Source organism: Dipodomys spectabilis, unplaced genomic scaffold (assembly GCF_019054845.1).
Source record: "Dipodomys spectabilis isolate Male_0828 unplaced genomic scaffold, ASM1905484v1 ptg000473l, whole genome shotgun sequence".
NCBI lineage: Eukaryota > Metazoa > Chordata > Mammalia > Rodentia > Heteromyidae > Dipodomys > Dipodomys spectabilis.
The window spans coordinates 1,453,725-1,463,338 of NW_024871150.1; the positions used below are offsets into that span (position 1 = coordinate 1,453,725).

The window sequence follows — 9,614 nt, forward strand, 5'->3', positions numbered from 1 at the left end:
AGGATCACAAAATCCTGGGTAAAGCAGAGCATTTTTCTGCCTGTTCAAACAAACTGACTTAAGAATCCAATCAAGCCACAGGAAAACCAAACACCACAAGCAGACCTGAGACTGCACCAAGAGAGTGGTTATGGACACAGTGGAGATAAAGGATCTTCCCATCCCCTCTCCAAAAAAGAACTCTTTTTGTACCTTTTTTTAATTGTATTTTTTCATTGCTTTCTATTAATCTTTTTTTTCCTCTCATAATTTTTATTTTATGTGTATGTGTGTGTGTGCTTTTTTTTTATATCTTCTGATCTTTTGGTACTTTTTTATTTTCTGTTTTTTCTCTTTCTTTCTTTTTTGAGTGACTTAATTGATATTCTGCTCATCCCCATATATATACCCGTCGTCAATTATTAGACCTTATACCCCATGGTATATACACTTAATCCAGAAATTTATTACTCAATTCATAAGCTCTTAGGTTAAATACTTTAGTAGCAATATTATATCTTTATACCTATATAATTTCCTGTTTGTCTGTTTGTTTTTTGCTGGTCATGGGGCCTGAACTCTGGGCCTGGGCACTGTCCCTCAGCTCTTCAGCTCAAGACTAGTGCTCTACCACTTTGATCCACAGCGCCACTTCCAGCTTTTTCTGCTTATGTGGTGCTGAGGAATCGAACCCAGAGCCTCATGCATGCAAGGCAAGCACTCTACCACTGAGCCACTTTCCCAGCCCTAATTTTTAATAACTAATTTTAAGCACTTTTATTTTTTAGTTTTTCATGTCTCCTATCCCTCACCTCCTCTCATTCTATCCTTCTCTCAATACCATTTCTTTAAACTTACATAATTTTTAAGTGTTTCACTGTTTAAATTTAAATTTTTATTTCCATTTTTCTTCTTTTCTTTTAAATCACTCTCCTAATCACTCTGTCTAATCTATTTCTCTCTCTGAGATAAGAACTTGGTTAAATTCACTCTCCTTTAACCTCTCCATAGCCCTCTAATCAGTGGTATTTCTCTGAGGAATTACTGTCAATGTTGCCACAGTGCCTAGTCCAAGGCCTCTCACAAAGGCTCCTAACCCAACCTGTCTGAGCCTCTGTGTGAGTTAATCATCATTGAACAACTGCGTTCCATGGTTTGTGAGACATTCGCTTCTGTGATCATATGCACATGAGGGCCCAAGAAGAGAGTTCCCTGGAAGGAATGTCCTAAAATGCAAAACATCTACTAGGGCAATGGAAACCCATGGTTGGGCATGCTTAAATTTTTAACCTGTGCACTGAACTAACAGGAACACATTAAGACACACTAAGAAACCCTGATGTAAAGGATCAGAAGGGCTGAGGGGAAGGGAGCCGCATGCTCAGGAATATAAATGGAGCTAAGGGAGCCGCATGCTCAGGAATATAAATGGAGCTTACAAGCCACTGCAGGCTCTGACTTTCTATGTTGAAGTAAAGAATAACAGGCAGCCCAAGTTTCTAAGAACTCATTGTCTAGGCTATATGCCTCTTTCAGAACTTCTTTCCCTCCTCCTGTGTTTTGAGAACAACAGTTAGTATTGTGTTTCTGTCTCCTAGGGACACTTTTTCTCTTCACACAATGCTTAAAGTAGATAATAGGAAGCTGAAATTAAAGTTAACAAGTATGAAATAGCACACAATGCTTGCCCTGAATTCCTGGACCTAAAAAGTTCCCAATTCTGAGCACAAAGTGAACATGGGTGTATCCTAACAACCTCCACTGAATGGAGAACAATTTTCCCAAGGCAGGTATTGTCCAGTACAGTAGTTACCACCTATAACCCTTGTTATTAGGATGGTTGTGATCTACTAGAACAATGAACTTGAAACTGGGCCAAGACGAGACAACTTATCTTTGCTAGAAACGGGGGAAGACAACTAGGAGAATGTTTCTCTGGCACAGACATGGATATAATTACAACAAAGTACTAAATTGTGGCTCATCAGCAAAGACTGTCAGTTATTACCTCAATAAAGGTAATAACTAAACATAAAAATTAAAAAAAAACTATTTGGGTTTCAGTACTAACATCTTTTTAAAGGTGTGTGTGTGGTGTCTGAGATTTTGTATGGGGCAGCACTGTTTCTTAAAAATCATCCTATTGGCACTATCTTTAGGTTTCCCATTCAAGTCAGGTGGCATTCTAGCTGTACCACTTGAATTACACAATTCTTGACTTCTGTTGGTTAACGAGATAAACATGTAAGGTATATGTCAACCTTGGTTGGTTTCAAATTATGATCTTCAGATCTCACTCTCTGGAGTAGGTAAGGCTATAAGAGTGAGCCACTATGCTCAGCCCAGTATTTCCAGGAAGTTACTTAATCTTTCTGAATCTCAGCTTCTTCTTGTGTGGAAAGTGAACAAAATTATTTTGTGGATCTTAGAATCTGGTGGGAGTTATGACTAGGTATAGGAAGTGTAAGTGTTCGGGATGTGCAGATAGAGCCTGACAATCTCATAAAACTACTGATGTTTATAGTGAAATGAATTAAAGGAATTGGAAACGATGGATTTTTCTTTTTTTGTTTATCCATTTCTGGGAAGTGAGGGAGCCACAGAAATTCAAGGAGAACAAGGAAACAAATGCAGCAGTGATACTCTGTAGATATTATGTTGACAATCAACTATATCACTTGTGGGCAGGGAAAGGAGGGAAAAACAGAGAGAGAGCAAAGAAGTGATGAGATTTTCGAACATGAAATGAACTCATTATCTAAATTACAAAATGGTGACCCGTATGTCCACTATATTAACAATAAAAATTTTTAAAAGTCCAGGTTGATGATTCTCTCCTCTAGTTTTAGTTAGAGGACCTTGAGAGTCAAGCCCACCTATAGAGTTTTCGAAGGTCAATTGATATGATAATTAATATCGAGCCAAAATCTCTTAACAAATGTTATAAAAAGTATTTCATTCGTAGTACTTCTTTCTGTTTGAATGGAGATTCTATATGTTATTGGCAGAGCTATGTTTTTTACTTTTTGTTTTCAGTATTTGTCAACTGTTGAAATCCTTCTTGAAGCTCTGGGACAGAGGTCTGCTATATCTTGGCACCCTGCCCCTAACTAAAATAGTAATCAACCTTTGAAATTAATTTACTTGTGTATGAGTTTGTTTTATTTCTTTATTCATTTATATATTTATTTGCTTATTTATTTATTTTTGTTGTTGGTGGTGAACTCTGGGCCTGGTCGCTGCCCTCAGCTCTTCAGCTCAAGGCTAGTGCTCTACCACTCGAGCCACAGTACCACTTCTGGCTTTTTCTGCTTACGTGGTGATGAGGAATCAAACCCAGGGCCTCAGGCATGCAAGGTAATCTGTCTACCACTGATCTACCTTCTCAGAACCTAAGAGGGGTATTTTTGTGCACGGGTCTATCAAGGAAATCTATTCAGCAAATGTATTCATTTGCCACTAGACATTAATTATGAATTATCTGATAGTTAAAGGATAAATTGTTATCATTTTTACTAGGAATTGTTTGTCTTCCCATGCTAAAAACATGGAGGAGGGTATTTTAAACTAAAACTACAAAAGAAATTTAAGATCTTTGTGCTAACAAATGTGTCCAGTTATTACATTAAACAGAAAATTCAAACTTCATGAATACAGAGCTCAAACTTCTTATACTACTTATTTCAAAATGCAAATTAAAGGGAAAATAAGACAGGGGATAAAATTTATATTGTATGTTAATTTTTAAAGAGGAAAATAAGATCCTAGATGGCAGATTAAAGGCAAAGCAATATCAGAGCCCTATCTGCTCAATAAGAAATAAGAAGCATATATGAAAAAAAACTGCAAAGTGCACATCAGGCAAAGGCAAGCAGTCAGAGCCTACCACCAACACAGAAATACCATATATCTCAGAAAAAGTAAACAAGTTCAGACCAGTGCTCATCCTTATCCCTGATTTCAATAATACATATACACCCCCTATACACACACACAAACACACAATAAATGTATGCAACAGCTCAACCTACTCACATCCACTCAACATTAATCAAAGTGCTTTCTGTAATATTTGAAACTTTAAGTTTCAAGTCATGTAAATAATTGATAATAGATGCATAAGTAATTATTTTCTGAATAGCACTCTGCTATGAAAGTGAGAATTCATGATGATTATAACTACTTAAAACATCTCTGAATCTCAAAAAAATTAAACAACACACAATCCGTATTTTGCGACTGCATTTCTACCAGCTATTCTGCAAAGGCTTCATAAGAAGATACTTATGAAATTTTGTGTACCAAAAATTAAATACTAAATTCAATTAATACCTGAGTAAGTGAAGAGAAAGATGATCAGAGAGAGGTCTCTCTGCTCTGCCTCCAGTTCTCAGCCAGCTGTACACTGTGGCATCTTTGCTGCTGCTGGACCTTAGTTGTCTTCTCCAGTTCAGTGGCCACACTGGGGTTGGATTGGGCGTGGTGGGGAGATGAGTTTGGCCACATGGGAGGCCACACTGGGGTTGGGGTTTGGGGCAGTGTGGAGGGGAGAGGATTCCTTGGCAGAAGCTGGTGAAGCAAGGAAAGAGGCAGGAAGCCGGAGGCTTAGGATGCAGCATGCCCAAAGGCTGCCTGGTTCTGGAGAATGTCTGTGAGTGGGGTTGTTGGGGCGGATCCCATGGGGCCTGGTGGCCTGGTGAGAAGAGGAAGGAGTCTCAAGTACTGCAAAGGAGGACAATGAAAATTAAGATCACAGTGGCTGAACAATTTCAACAACAAAGGTGGGGATATGGAGGTAAACTCTGGGAATGGAGAGGACGGCAGCACTGGGCCAGTGGCGTTCAATCCTTTCTGGACATACCTGTAAGTGTGTGAGGACTGGCTCCACCACAGCTTTGGCCTCACTCGACTTGAACAGGCACCTGGAATGGTCACCTCAGCCTCAGCCTGCCCCAGAGAGCCACACTGGCATAGATGCTGAAGACCAGGTAGTGGCTGAGAGGCTATGCGCAACTAGGTGGAGGAAGCATGGCAGGTGGGTGCAGCTCCAGCCCAGCCAGGTCCAGGGCCACCGGGGAAGTTCGGACTGTAGATCTTGAACAGGCAGTTTGCCCCAGACCAGTGGGACTTCCAGGGACTTTCGTGGTGGCCAACACGTGCATGATGGGAACTTAATAAGCATGGCCCAGTGGTCTCCACGGAAAAGTGCATTCACTCCTGTGCCTCTCCTGTCTTCTGGACTCTCGCTGTCCTCCTGCTTCCTGCTGAAGTACCAGGCCATAGACCCCCCAAAGGCCAGCAGAGAGCCGTTGCCAATGTAAATGCAGGAGGCTCATTTATTACAGCTCGAGCTGGACTCACAAATCTTCCCTGATACAGCAGGTCAGAAATTGTCAGTCTCAATCTCTTGTTCAGCAAGGTTTTTTTTATTGTGTATGAAGCAGGTGGAAGAATCATTACAACACTGATTTTGTGATAGGTCGGTGGTTCGTAGTAAATCTAGTCTTAAATTTATTGGTTGGGGAATGATCATTTCCAGTAAGGGCAGGGACTTTCTAGCTTAGCAGTTACAGGATAGGTTAAATCATAAATAGCAAGCATATTATAAGTTGGGGTAGGTGGGGCCAATCACAGGAATGCTGAGGGCACTAGTCCTGGATTATTTCCCGACCTAAATTGCTTTCTGATAGAGTTGGGAGATAATCTGTCAGGGCAGTCTGAGATTCCTGGACAGATCAGGGCTGTCTGATTTCTTAGTTATTTTTACTGTTACATTTTCTTAGAACATGAACTGACACTCTTTTTCCAGTAGCAGATAACAGATATTTTTTCCTTAGATTTTCTGATATCACTGCCAACTTATTTGTCCTCTCACTGACACGTCCAACTACAGGAGTCAACTTCTCCACGCCGATGACAGGCCATCTCGGAGATATTCACAGGGCTATGTTTCCTCTCTCCATCTCAGGCCTTTCTACTGAAAGAACATCCTTACTAAAAACTTTTTAGTTGTTTCTAAAAACTTTTTAGTTGTTTCTAGTGAGGAAGAAAAGTAAGGCCTAGTTGCAGCCATGGAACCAAGAATTGAGGGTCATCGCTAGAGCAAAACGCCCTGAGAAAAGATGGATTCATTTTTGTCAAAGACACAAGTCTTTATGGGAACTCTCATTCTAACTGATTTTCTTCCTAGTAATATATTCACAGAATATGTAGACTATGTAATGAATGAACAATGACATATGCATAATATTTGCGAATATGGAGGGAATTAAGAAAAAACTGCAATGGCCAGAAGTAACTGGTTCTTTGAAAGAGAGCTGGTAGGTTCTTTGTTTGGACTCTAAGCCTTTTAGCACAGTATTTTGTATTGCATTCAAACATATGAAGTTCTTAAAATGTAAAATCAGGACAAATAGTTAAAAATAAGGAAATTTTCCTAATAAAGTATCACAAACTGCATCTTTAAATTCAGAGGTACTTAACTTGAAATTTTTCTCACGTTAAATTGCCTTTTGTTCTACCGAAGAGTTGATATTTCAAAATTCCTAAAGAGGATTATTTTGTTTTCTTTTCTTCCTTTTTAAGGAACCATAGTGAGGTCCACCTGTTTCTGCTGTGAGCTCTTTCTTCCACTTACTGCCCAGTTGCTGTCAATACTCATCCCCATACGAGACAAGCAGCTCACATACTGCCTTGATGACATGACAGGTTTGGTAGAAGATCTACCTGTGGTACTGAAAGGCCCTCAGATTCTGATTCTCAGCATACCTGCCACAGTTCATATACCTAAAGTTGAAGCAGGCACAGCAAGGAAACCTAAGAGGGTAAGTTTCTGCTCTCTTTGGATCTACTCCTAATACTCATCCACTCTAGAACCCTAAGTGCACTGTTTTCAAAGCCCAGTTCCAGACTTCTCTTAATCCTTATTTGTCTCAAATAGATTGATTTCCAGATTCTCTAAATTGAGTTAAAATTTATGTCATAGATTTGGGTGGGGACATGTACTCTGTTTCTAGATTAGCACACATTCTTTGACATTTGGCCCAAGTAATTTTCCTTAGATTGGACTCACTCATGCACCTGTCTCCACTATGTTCCCATAGAAATTCAGAGAACCCTTTGTCTTATAAAGACAATAGAGGGAAATTTGTTTATTCATGATGTCGTTTCATGATAAGACAATGGTTCCCCATGGCACAGGGCTGCAGGACATATCATAGACCCACTGCTTTCTGAACCTCACCACTGCTCCAACTCTGCTTCTACGTGTTTGAGTATACCCTAATAGACTAAAGTTCTTTCTTGTAGGTTGTTAGGGCACTATGTACTTTGCAAAAACTAGGAAGAAAAATTATACTTAAATACTCCTACAATGAAATTGTCATTTCTATCTCCACATGTGTTTCGCAATTACTCAAGGAATATGATTTATTCAACTACTGAGGGTAATTCTTTGACTCATATACAGTATGAGCTTTATAGATGCAGGTTCTGTGAATGAAGTTAGGCCCTTTGGTTTTTCTTCTGATGTCTTAATTTTGTCTCTTATGGAAATTTTTATTTTGATACAGTACACATATATATATGCATACATACATACATACATACATACATACATACATACATAACAGAGCTAATGATTGAACTCAGTAACTAAACTTACCTCTTGCAATAAAAGCACTCTACCACTTGAACCACTAGCCCTTTTTGTGTTGTTTATTTTTGAGGTATTTTTTGTCTGTCAAGTGGCATAAGCTCTGTGCCTGAATGTTGTCCTTCAGCTCTTCAACTCAAGGCAAGCTCTCTACCACTTGATCCACAGTGCCACTTTTGATTTTCTGGTGGTTTATTGGAGACAAGAGTTTCACAGCCTTTCTTCCATGGGTTGGATTTGAACCATGATACTCATATCTGAGCTTTCTGAGTACTTACTAACAGGTTTGAGCCACCAGTGTGCAGTTTATTTTTGAGGTATTATTTCCCCTGCTGTCCTGGGTTGCCATCCTGCTTGTGCTTGCCTGGGTTGCTGGAGATACTTCACTTTATCCAGCCATTGTACTTCCACTCTAGCTGGGATAACAAATGTGCACCAACGTGCTCAGCCATTGGTAGTAATCGGGGTCTTATAATCTTTTATGCTAGGACTGGTATCAGACTGAGATCTCATCATCTCTATCTCAAAAGTCCAAATTAAAGGTTGAGCTATGGAACCCAGCTATACTCTTTATATTTTATTTCTTTTCCCTCAAATATTCATAATTTTGAAATCACCAAGTACAGCAAAATAAAAATGGAGATATGGGAATCCATTGAGAAAGGTGTGATGATCAGGGTGCAAGTCTTGTGAAGAGAATATCTTCTTAGGAACCATGAAAATGACTGCTGGACTCACTCCAGATGGCCTGGGATTTATCTTTTGCATCTACACATAGTAGTTTCTCCTTTTTGTGATCTGAGTTTCAGAAAGACAAGCTAAAGGCTTTTGAGTAATAATAGGCAAAATCACATTACTTGATTCCAGTGATGCTCTTTGAGCCTGCATGGATTGTGAACACATAGGATGCTGTCTACACATCTGAGGGGATTTGTCATAGTCCTAACAGAGGCTCCTTAAGCGTGAATGCACTTTGCCTCTAACACACTCTGTTTATATGCACTATACTTTGATCCTAAATCAGAATGTCCTTGTTTATGCAGATTCCACAAACACATACAACTATTTTGTCCATGTCCTAGCAATGTTTCATTGGAGGCACAGGGGGACACATGGAGTTAGAGAAAGGGGGGAAAGGGAGGGCATTTCTTACCATCCAGGAGTACCTATTGTCAGCATCTTTGTCTTCTATGAACAAGCCCTCATAGGGGCTAAAGTGCAAACCCAATGGCAGATCAGATTCCTCATTCCATACTCTAAGCCCAGCCTCAGGAATACTGTACTGATGAATTCTTAGCCCAGTGGGTAGATTGAGGACTGAATGGTCATAATGCCCCTTGTCCACCACATTATCTCTTACAAATATAGGTGGCCCATGAACAGTGTAGCTGTTGATGAAGAAGTTCTGACACTGCTCACAATCTGAGGCAAGACCAGCAAAAATTAGTAAAAAATATGTACATTCCCAGATTTAACAATCATGAGAAAGAGCACAGAATGCATATCATTGTCACTTAGTTCTTCATGTGAAGTTACTAGAGTAAACCAGTAATTGGGGGCCAAATGACCTGATGAATTATTATAAAAGCACATTTGCCTTCTGTTTGAACAAATGCAGAGGGTTACTTACATAGTAATCATCATCCTGGTGTTTACGGATATCTTCATAAGCATAACGCTTTCTTTCCTGTAAGCTGTATATGCTCATTTTTACCTCTTTTTTTCTACGTCCATATTGAAAAACAATGGTTTGTTAAGTTTGGGATCAACAATGTTTGTCCCTATTTCTTCAGAAAAGTAAAATTTCTTACTACCAAACTATCATCTATTCTTCTCACATAATCTGGTCCCCCATTAACCTTTGACTCAGAGATGCAAAGACTTTACTTTAACACTAATTACAGGTTTCTAATTCAGTTTTAAGTTTTGGCCATTCCCATTTTCAGGTTTAATTTCTACTTCATTAAATCTCTTATAAAGT

General features: G+C 39.3%; 1 pseudogene; it reads right to left on the reverse strand.

Moving 5' to 3' along the window:
* Nucleotides 1–6,560: 6,560 nt before the first annotated feature.
* Nucleotides 6,561–9,357, reverse strand: LOC122098307 (annotated as a pseudogene).
* Nucleotides 9,358–9,614: the final 257 nt, after the last annotated feature.